We start from the raw sequence: 12,296 nt of genomic DNA, 5'->3' as shown, positions 1-12,296 counted from the left end.
AGGCCTTGAGTTTTCTTCTTTTTGAGATAATTGGTAATTTTAGCCCTTCCTCTCCTCCCACCCCCACCATATTTCCCTCTATTGCTCAGTTTCTTACTCTCACTCATCTGATGGTGTTTTTGGATCTTCAAGCATCTCCACGTCCTTAAACAGTGGACAATTCACATTTGACCAGGTTAAGTCTGTCTTAAAGGATTTTATGGAAACAAATCTGGCCCCAACTGGATACTTGGTTCTTTCCCTCAGACTTAGAGGAGTACTACAAGAACCCCATAAATGGAATAGATAGTGTCAAAAGAGGCAGAGAGGTCAAGAAGATGAGGACTGAGAAAAGATCAATTGATCTGTCAATTAAAAAATCATTGAAGACTTGAATCATAAAATCAGAAGTCAGATCACAGATATTTAGGATTAGGTCAGAGAGTAGAAAATGGAGACACAAGATGTAAATGACTTTCTCAAGGTGTTTAGTCATGGAAGAGATAATAGATACAGGATGATGGCTTGCATGGTAGGCTCATGCAAAAGTTTAAAGTTGGGGCATGTTAAAACATGGGCATGTTGGTAGGCAGCAGGGAAAGAATCAGTAGGTAGGAAGACACTGAAAAGAGAGAAAATAGGTAGGATAGAAATGATGATGTGCTGGAGAATATGGGATCAAAGATTCATGTAGAAAGACTTATCTTGGCCAGGAATAAGGTCCCTTTTCATGTGAGACAGGAATGAAGTATTAGATGATGGGGAAAGATATCTGAGTAGGATGAGCTTAGGAGGAAAAAAAAAGTTGGTGAATGGTCTCATTTTTTTTTTTTTGGTGAAGTTTGAGGTATGGGCCTTTTCTGAGAAGGTAAAAAGAAGGGATGACCTGGGAGGAATACCCTTGGGGAGAGATTAAAAAGTCTGCAATGGTGAGTGAGAGAATAGGAAGAATATGTGGCAGTAGAAGTATTCCTAACATATAATAAAATTCAAATCTATTCAGGGTACAAAAATAAAAGAACTGTGAAGTTATCAACTCATAATGTTGAACATTGGTGAAGACTTTTTTGGAGGTCCATGACTTTGGGACATGAAAAACAAACAAACAAAAATGTCTAAGTGGCTTTAAAATATTTTTAAATAAATAGTAAAGAACTTGGTTTTATATAGTCTGAAAATAACAATTCTTTTTTTAAAGAAAGATTTTATTTATTTTGAGTTTCACAATTTTTCCCCTATCCTTGCTTTCCTTCCCCCCACCCCCGAGGTAGTCTGCTAGTGTTTACATCGTTTGCATGGTATACATTGATCTAAGTTGAATGTGATGAGAGAAGAATCATATCCTTAAGGGAGAAAAATAAAGTATAAGAAATAGCAAAATTACATAATGAGATAATGTTTTTTTTCCCCAAAATTGAAGGTAATAGTCTTTGGTCTTTGTTCAAACTCCACAATTCTTTCTCTGGATACACATGGTATTCTCCATCACAGATAGCCCCAAATTGTTCCTGATTTTTGCACTGATGGAATGAGCAAGTCCATCAAAGTTGATCATCATCCCCATGTTGCTGTTAGGGTGTACAATATTTTTCTGGTTCTGCTCATCTCACTCAGCATCAGTTCATGCAAATCCTTCCATGCTTCCCTGATTTTCTTGTCTCCAACTCTGGCATACTATCAATTCCACTACACTGCTTTTCTGAAGTGACTGCACCACCTGTTTGGATTCTGGAACTCCTTTCAAAGTCTTTTATACCTTTGTGCTAGCAACATTATGTGGTCTTTTTCTCTACTAAAAATTAAATCAATAATCCCAAATTAAATTTTGAACCTCCTCTACTTGGCCTCACATAAATTCATACCTCTCAACACAAATCTCTAAAAGGATCTCCATCATCTTTTGTGAATTTCAAAAGTTGTGAAAAATCCTATTCTGTGCTGCTATACCTTTGCTGGGGAATTCTAAAATGTACCAATGTAATGATTAATTCAAGTGTTTCAGCTCTGTTAATGAAATAAAATCAGAGCTCTTCCATATGCTCATCTGGATCTGACAGTAGCCCCTCTGGCTCTGTTCTCATTTTGGCTGCCTTTTCTGTCCTTGCTTTTATTAACCAAACAATAGAATTGTGATTTCAATAAGCTAGAAGACATCTCAATAGGTCAAACTATCCAAGCCACCAAACTCCAGACAGAACCTTGAATCAGTTATTCAGAACTGACATATTTTGTTCCTATTAAATATCTTCACTGTTACACTTGGTTAATCAATTTCAATGTCTGGGAGAAAATGCAAAGAAGCATCATTGCACATCCTATTTATATTTGAATGTAAATAATAGAAAGTCCTTTAACTTCCTTTTCCGGTTTCCAACAGGATAGATAAGGCAAGTTTGAAATTAATCATTGTCAGCTCCTTTTTGAGTTGGTTTTACCTTATATTATTTTGAAACTCATCATCCCAGGCTCTGGGAAACTAATTCATGCTAACCAAGTTCATAGAGACCTCTTTTTATTTTTTTAAATTTGTTTGGCAGGGCAATGGTGTTAAGTGACTTGCCCAAGGTTACACAGCTAAATAAATATTAAATGTCTAAGATTTGATTTGAACTCAGGTATTCCTCACTCCAGGGCCAGTGCTCTATTCACTGTGCCACCTAGCTGCTCTGAGACCTATTTTTAAAATAGAATATATACTTATTTATTTTTAATGATTGTTGCTCTTCACTCTGCTATTATCATGGTATATTCCTTCAACTCAGGAAACCAAGTTATAGGTTAGAAAATGGTTTGATGACATAAAAAGGAAATTGAATTCTGTTATAGGGAAAGTCACAATAATAATGAAAATACTGGCCTTTCTATGTGTTATCTAAGCTTGTAAAATAATTTCAATAGAATATATTTGATCAAGCTATCCTGATACCAGGCCCTGGTCAGTGCAAGCACATTTGACTAACTGATTTTTTTTTAGATTTTTTTTTCAAGGCAATGGGGTTAAGTGGCTTGCCCAAGGCCACACAGCTAGGTAATTATTAAGTGTCTGAGGTCGGATGGATTTGAACCCAGGTACTTCTGACTCCAAGGTCGGTGCTCTATCCACTGCGCCACCTAGCTGCCCCGATTTTCTTTTTTTTTTCAATAATTATCAGTCATCCAAGTTATTGATCATCGTTACATTTTGTCATGCTATAATGTCCTAGATCACAGGTGATCTATTTTCTCTAAAACTAATTTTATGAGAACATTTTTAATAAATGTAGTGTAAAATGAAAAATGTATCTGTTTTTTAAATTGAATGGAAGATTCTTGCTAATGGCCAAATTCATTCATTGTTAATTTATAGACCTTGTTCTCATATTTTAGAGCTAGAAGTAGTTTATAATTTGTCCTATGTCCCCAAAATCTTACTTCAGTATTTCAAGATAATGTGAGTTCTCAAAGGCTATGCCAGCTGAAGCAAGTTCTAGTATATTCTACCTATTTGGAGAAGAATAATTTATGGGTTCAACAACAAGAATGTGTTTTATATCAAAGAATCAAACTGGCTAAAAATGAATAGGCTTATCTCCAAAGGATTGTCAATTGCCATGTTGTCTTGATTGTCCTGTGGGTTTTTTGAGTTGTGTAGACAAAAATTAAAATGAAATTCATAATTGTCTTTAGTAGTCATACTCTACTGCTTCCATAGTGATGGATGAGAGAATACTGACCTAAAGAAGGAGAATAAATGAGTATTGGTCAACCATAGTGGCTCATATTTGTAGATCTTTTAAACAGGAAAGGCTGAGGCTAGTGAATCACTTTATTTTAGTAATTCTGAATTGCAGTTTGGCTAAAGCTGATTGATTGTAAGTATGAATTCTGAACTGTTTGGCACCAATAATTGGGAGCAAGGGGCCACTAGGTTGCATAAAAAAGGATAAATGGCCCATGTTGGAAATAGAGTAAGTCAAAGTTTCCAGGGGGGGTCTGTGAGTGTCATTTCCAATCTGAATGAGATGGGGAGAGCCAGTTAAAAAAAACCCTCACTACTAAAGCAAAATATTAAAGAAAGTATGAGCCTAAAAATAATATCGGATGTTCATGGGTTAAACAATCCATTAACAATGATAGCTAATACAAAAACAGTTTTTAAGATTTGCAAAACACTTTTAATATATATCATGTTTTGATTCTCACAATAACCCTGTAGGAGCTATTAGTATCCTCACTTTATATATGAGGATACTGAGGCTGAGAGAGGTTAAGCAAGTTGGCCAGGGTCACACAACTAGTTAGTTTATGAGAGAAGATTTGGGCTCATGTGAGCTTTTTCTGCTGTTCTATTTGTATCCTTATTGCATTGCACATAGCAATCATTTAATAAATGCTTTTTCATTCATTCATTCATCTTGCAGTACACATCTTATACCATTTTAAAGATAAATTTAGTTCAACAATTAACACAATCAGGAGACCCAAAGAATCTGGAAAATGTCTCAATCAGCATACTATTAATTTCCTTGCCAAATGGAAAAACATGACAACTAAAGGCAGTATCATTTTGGTGTACCTGCTAATTTGTGAAACATTACAGAGATAGATTTTTGGAATATTAGGAGCAGAAGAAGATGAGGGAACAGAGCCAGAGAGGTGAGGAAGTTATATTACACCAAACAAGGAGAGTCAGGATTTGAATCCAGATCCTCTTGACTCCTAATCTAGTGTTCTTTCCATTATAAACATTTATAAGTGAGCCCAGAATCTAGGCAAAAATTTTGTTTGCTGCCATTTCTTTGAAGCTTTTCTTATCACTAATAATAGATAAACTTGTAGTTATTGTTCTGGACTCTCCCAGAACAATGGCAGCTACATTTTCTTTCAGATTTTCAAGGGTACCCCTGAGGGATAGGAGTTGTCTCTATTAACAATGCTATTGGCTAAAGTCCCCATTTTGTCATCATCTCCATCTTCTTCCTCCTCTTCTTATCTTCCTTCTTCCTTTCTTCCTCTTCTTCTTTCCTTTTCTTCTTCTTCTTCTTTCTTCTTCTTCCTTCTTTCTTCTTTCTTCTATTTTCTTCCTCAAGGTGACTCCTTACTTCAGGACAGGAATCTATCAACTGCATCACCTAGCTGCCATATCCTCTCTACACATGGCATTGTCTCTTATCAGACTATAACAAGGCAAATAAGAATCAGACAGAAAAGGGGGCATGCTCTGATTAACCTTTGGAATATACCTCAATGTCAGCTCTTCGACAACCAATAATCAGATGCCCATTTATTGTTTCAGGCTTATTACTGGTTATTCATCATCATGCACTCTTTGGTCTAGTCAAATTGATTTTCTTGTTGTTGCTTATATACTATGTTCTGTCTTCCACATTGGTGTTATTGCATGAACTGTCACTCATATTTGGCACATACTTCCTCTTCACTTCCACCTTTTAGAATTCCTGGTTGTATGTCGAACTCAACCCAAGTTCTTCCTCCTATATGAGAATTTTTCGTATTCCCTCAGTTGCTAATTCTCTCCCTCCAAAAATTGACATATTTATTTAGAGTCAAAGAGCTAAAAGAAATAAAATAATAAAGACTATTAGGTTAAAAAAATCCAAGAACCATCTATCTGAAACAATTATAGCAGAGAACAAATGACTTAAAAACAACCTCTGAAGGACTTTGAATTCTTCTCTGAACCTCCCAAAGGAGATCTGAAGGAATATTGACATCATTTAACTAAAAATTTATTTCACTTTCTTTTAACTTCAAACTTAAGGAGAGCCCAGCTACTGAAAACACATGACTGATACTGAAAATTCAGAACCATTTTTTTTATAATTGTTCATACCCTCATTTTTTCTTTTTAAAATATATTTAGTTTTTTTTTATGTGCCATGATCTATCTCTTTCAGTATACTCCAAGGATGGAATGCAAATTACTTATTCTGAGAAATTCTGACTTTCTTTTAAGCTCTGATGATTGGAAAAACCAGCTTAGTTCTCTCCATGCTACATAGCTATTCCCTTGGACAAATTCTAACTCCCCACAGGCTCATGAAGTGAACAGAAAATCCTGAAGGCAGAAAAATCTGAAGATGCCAAGTGGTGATACCCAGGTTTTAAGGTCAATGAACCAAGCTAACTTTTTTTAACTTTGGAAGAATTCTTTTTATTATTTTGCGACTTAAGGATAGAGGGTTTTGGAAGAGGGGATTAATGTGGCTGGGAAGGCAGAGCAGTGAGGTCATAGCTACCACTTACTGTAATTGTGTATAATATATGGGAAAGGAGGAAAATATTCCACTGTCAAGTGATGTCAAGAGGCTGGGTACTTACTGTATTCACTGGAAATGCGGATGAAGATTTGTAGCATGTTAAGCAAAGGCGTAGTTCTGCTGTGGTTTCTATCATCATTTCCCCAGAGGTATTCATAAAGTAATTCCAAAATATCAGATAACTTCATGCAACTTAAGTGTTTGGAGAAACTCCTTTGCTATCCTTAACTCCAGTTTTGGCTCTTGTTCTGGTACAGGCTGTTGTCAGGAGAAGAAGTAGAACACTGCCCTCTCCAAGCTTTTGTTACACTGTTCTCTATTTCTGTTTCTCTATTTCTATACATCTTCTCTTGTCCTACCTCCCCCCTTTTTGTCAGTTAAATTCCCACCCATTCTTTAAAGACCAACTCAAAAGCTGTCTCCTCTAGGAAGTCTGTCAGATCTGGTCTTCTTAGTAATAATAGCTAGCACTTTAAGATTTGGAAAGTACTATATAGCTATTATCTTATTTCATCTTTACAACCCACTTGGAAGATAAATGTGATTATTATCCATATTTTACAGATGAGGAGACTGAGGCAGGCAGAAGTAGGTGCTATCATTAGCCCCATCTTATAGATGAGGAAACTGAAGTAGGCAGTAATTCAATGACTTGCCCAGTGTCACAAAGCTGTATGAGGCTGGATTTGAACTTAGGTCTTTCTGACTCCAGGTCCAATGTTCTATCCATGGAGACATCCAGCTGCCCTAGTAAAGACCTTTCTGCTCAAGTCTCATTTTTGATCTGTACTCCCAAATGTACTTATTTTATTATATTACACATATGCTATGATATAGTATATTATATTGATTATATAACATATGGATTATTATGTAATATTGTATATCATAATTATTTTTATATATTAAGTCATAGTTAATCACACTGCCTTAAAAAATTATTGAGCACCTACTGGGGTTACAAAGAAAAGTAAAAAACAGTACCTGTGCTCACAATCTAATCAGTGAAAGCAGTACATAAAAGGAATCTGACAAAGATGAAGGGAGAGGAGGGATAGAACCTGGCACAAGTTGGGAAATAATGGGGAGTCTTCTCTGAGTCATCTCTCATTAAGCTGGAGATCTGGGAGGAGTTTTCCAATGTCTCGCTTCCACCCTTTCCAATGAGAGGTGAGGTGGTAAAAGGCAGTGCATAGTGATGAAATAAGAATTTCAAAGTTGATTGAATCTTGCAGGTCTGAAGGAGCTGCCAAGTGGGAAGTGGTGCATAGAGAGCCTGGATCAAAGTTAGGAAGACATGCAGTTCCTCAGTGGAAGTTCTCCATACCTATGAAATTACAGGTCTGGTTCCATCCCATCTCTAGTTCTCTGAATTGGTGTCTTATTCCTGTACTAGACTATAAGTTCCATGAGGCCAGGATCATATTTTATTTAAATGTTCTATCTTATTCCATGGGATCATCCCTAGTCCACTGTTTACATCCTAGACATTTAACAAATAATTGTTGAATTGAGTTGGAGTATCATAACAGTTAAGACTTTTTTCACCTTCATTTCTTCTGTGACAAAGGACAGTAACTGAATACCTATATTTGTAGTTACCCTTGGTAACAAATTTACCTAATTTACCAGTTCACTTTGAAAACAAAATATCCTCCCCCGGGAAGTACATAAAGGATAAGATAAAGGACAACAGTTATATGCCCTACCTGCTCTACTAGAGTCATGAATCATTCAACAATGAATTTTACAAGATGAATTTAAGATTCTGAAAAGAATGATTTATGTGATGGAGACAGAGGACCAAAATCAGCACCTAGATCTGGGGGAATTTTTCACCAGTAGATGGACATCAATCAAAAATGTATAGAACTTGAACTTTACTTGTTGATCCCCAAGGCTGGGGTTGGCACCTCTCACTTCCTTCACTGCACTAGGATTTCTGGGGAGTAAGTGGGGCATATTAAGCAGGGATTTCAAGACTTTGGGGAAATTGGGTAGAACTTCCTTCTCACATATAAAAAAAGTTGGAGAGCAATACTTGTCAGTATTAAGAAGTGAGATAGAACAAAATGCCACTCCTTACTGTCCATCCTTATACATCATTTTTATTGCTGTAAAGTCATTCTCTGTGGACTAGTTCTAACTATTGGTGACTCTTGATTCTCAAAGACTATGCTAGGAGAGTTTAAGCTCTGCATGGTTCTACTAAACTAGAAAGGCTTCAAATATAGTCTTGTGTTGGACTTCCATCATTGCACACATTTATAAATGCTTTTCATTCATTCATTGCTAGAAGTTGTTCACTTGTCAACTGATAGATTTTTGATCAAATAGTTTATGAGATGATTTTCTAAGACACAGAAGGATTGCAATAAATATCTGTTAGTAAAAAAGCTATACTATATTGTATTCTACCCTACCATACCATACAGTATTTACTGTACTGTACTACACTATAGTATACTATCCTGTCCCATCCCAGCCCATACTGTACTTACTGTACTGTACTATACTATAGTATGCTATAGCATACCATGCTATAGTGCACCATAGCATGCCATAGCATACCATAGTATACCACACTATACCATACTGTACTGTACTATACTATAGTACCATACCATACCATATCATACTATACTATACACATACTAAATATCAGGCATTATGCTAAGCACTAGGGATACAAAGAAGCCAAAATTCAAATTCTAAAGGGAGAGAAAACATACAAGCAGTTATGTTCATGTAAGATTTGTGCAGAGTAAATGGAAAGAAATCTCAGGGATAGAAATTAGTGATAAAACCTCTTGCATAATATGAGATTTGAGTCAAAACTTGAAGGAAGGCAGAGAAACCAGTCAGCAGAGAAAAAAAGAGGGAAAACATTCCAGATGTTTGGAACAGTCGGTGAAAAGACTTAGAATTGGGCAATGGAATGTTTTGTTTGAGGAACAGCAAAAAGGCTGGTGTTAAAGAATACAGAGTATGTGGAGGAAGTAAAGTGAAAGAACACTGGAAAGATAGGAAAGGGCCAACTTATAAAGAACTTTGAATGCCAAGTAGAAAATTTAACATTTGATTTTAGAAGAAATAGGGAGCCATTGGAATTTATTGAATTGAAAGTAACATCATCAGATCTCAACTATAAGAAAAATCTCTTGTCAACTGAGTGGAGGATAGATTTGTGTAGGAAGAAATGTGAGTCAAGGAGACCAAGCAGAAGTCTATTGCAATTGCCAAGCATGAAGTGATGAGAGTCTCATAATGGTAGTTGTGTGAATGCAGTATGCTGGTCTTATATTAAAAATTTTTTGAAAAAGCAGAAATAGCCAGACTAGGCAACAGTTTGGATACATGGAATAAATTAAATTGAAGATTTGAAGAGGATATCAAGATTTTGAACCTGAGTGATTGGGAGTGAGTGCCCTCCATAATTATAGGGAATTTGGGGAGAAGGCAAAGATGAGTTCTCTTTGGAACATGTTTAATTTGACATGTTTATGAGATATCTAGTTTGAGATGTCCAAAAAGCAGCTGGTGATATGAGAGTGGAACTCAGGAAAGAGGTTAGGGTTTGATATGTATAAATCTGGGACTTATTTGAAGAGAAATGATAATTAAATCCTTGGGGATTAATGAGGTCACCAATAGAGAGGAACATAAGAAGATAGCTCAGGGAAGAATGTTGGGAGATATTAGTGAGTATGACTTGAATAAAGAACCAGAAAAGGAGATTGAGAAAGAGTGGTTACACAAGTAGGAGGAGAATGAGAAAAAAAATAATGCCATTGAAACCTAGAGAGGAGAGAATATCCAGGAGAAGAATATATCAAAGTTTCAGCAAGGATGAAGACTGAGAAAAAACCACTGGAGTTGGAAAATCAGAGATCACTGGAGAGAACAGTTTTAACCAAATGATGATTTAGGACTCCAGATTATATAGGGTTTTAAAAGGAGAGGAGATAAATGGAGTCATTGAGTATAATTCTTTTCTTTTCTCTTTTTTGGTAGCATCTAAGCAGTTTTATTTTTTGACAAGTTAATTTTATTTTAATATTTTATTTTTTCCAATTATATATAAAAACAATTTTTGGCCCCCCACCTTTGAGTTCCAAATTCTCTTCTACTCTCCATTTTCTCCCCTCCTATGGACAAGCAAGCAATTTGATAAAAGTTATACATGTGTAGTCATGAAAAACATATTTCCATATTGTGAAAGAAAACGTTGACAAAAAACCCAAGCAAAATAAAGAAAGCTAAAAAAATCCTCAGAATACTTTGTATTCAGTGGTGGATAGCATTTTTCATTGGAGATCCTTCAGAATTTTCTTGGAGCTTTGTATTGCTGTGAATAGCTAAGTCAGTCACAGATGATCATTGAACAATAATTCTATTACTGTAGTCAGTGTTCTCCTGGTTCTGCTCACTTCACTTTATAACAGTTCATGTAAATATTTCCAAGTTTTTCTGAAAGCATGCTGGTCATCATTTTCTATGTCATAACACTATTTCATCACAATCATATACCACAACTTATTTAACCATTCCCCAATTGACATTTCCTCAATTTCCAATACTTTGCCACAAGTACAGCACATAGGAGTGGTAGGAGTGATCTAAGGCTGAGACTTGGCTGGGTGTAATTGGTGATATTTTAAGGGGACTACAGAGTTGAAAGAGGAGGATAGTGTAAAGTTGAATGGGTTCATCAAGGAGTACGTATAGTTTTTGTTTTGTTTTGTTTTGTTTTTTAGATTTTTCAAGGCAATGGGGTTAAGTGGCTTGCTCAAGGCCACATGGCTAGGTAATTATTAAGTGTCTGAGGTCAGATCTGAACCCAGGTACTCCTGACTCCAAGGCCAGTGCTCTATCCACTGCGCCACCTAGCCACCCCTGACGTATAGGTTTTTAAAACACCTTTTTAAAATCATCTCTTTGGGTTAGAAACCTAGTAGTGGTATTGCTGGATCAAAGGATAAATGCAGTTTGGTAACTCCTTAGGTATAGGTCCAAGAATGAATGAAGTTGCAGCTAGTACTGAAAAGATCAGCAAGAGAGGCTGTGTCATCAGGGAGAAGTCCAGATTTTTGAAAGAGTTGATAGATGGAAGAAGGGGGAGAAGAATATGAAAGAAAATGAAAGGAAGTGCATGACTATGGAACAGGCATTGCAGAGGGCCTGGTGGAAGGACTAGATAGTATTGAGTTGAAACTTTGGCATGGGAGGATTAAGGAACATAGGAAAGAAGAATTGATCAGTAGGCATGAGGAATGGGGTTTGGATGAGGATCTGTAGGAATTCAGAGTCACTGAGATGTGAAGGATGTGACCATGTTCATTGTTTAGTGGAGAGCACCATACCTGTTTAAAGGTCAGGTGCACAGGAGAAGGGCTGAAGCTGGAGGAAGGGTTGCTTTGCTTTACACTGCAAATTTTCCATTTGGGAGACTAGGTTGGTAGGAGGAGATAACAGGTGCCTTGTGCTAGTGCTGAAGGAAATGATTGCTTTGAAGGCAAATGGAAGATGCCCAATCTGGTCCCTAGAAGTTTTTCCACAGGAATACATTGTACCCAATAGGAGATTGAGGGCTTAAGATGCTAGTGTATCTGCCATCTAAGGTCTTATCTGAGGAACAAGGGTTGGTTGATGGATCTGGGCATGTAGGCAAGAGAAGTAGACTGTATGTGAAGATTATTTTTTAAGATATTTTGTGGAAGGTTTTAGATTTGCTTTTATTTGGCCCTAGAGGGCAAAAGTTGGAACAATGAGTAGAATATGCTGAGAATCAAATTTAAGCTAAATGTAATAGAAATTTATTTATAGTTAGAGATGTTTCAAAGTGAATGGGCTCTCCAGTTGAATTGAGGGAAATCTGTATTAATGAGTTTCTTCAAGCAAAAACTGGAGAACTACCTGCCATGGACTAAACAAGCAAGTGGAGTTTGCCCTTGATAATAAGAGACAAAAATGAAGCATGCCCTTATTGGGGGAGTTGTAGAGAAGATTCCTATTCAGGTAAGGCTTAGAATAAATGGTTAATTGGCCCTTCTGCCT

Source organism: Macrotis lagotis, chromosome X, assembly GCF_037893015.1.
Source record: "Macrotis lagotis isolate mMagLag1 chromosome X, bilby.v1.9.chrom.fasta, whole genome shotgun sequence".
NCBI lineage: Eukaryota > Metazoa > Chordata > Mammalia > Peramelemorphia > Peramelidae > Macrotis > Macrotis lagotis.
The sequence above is the reverse complement of the archived record's forward strand: the minus strand, read 5'-3'. Positions refer to the sequence as shown.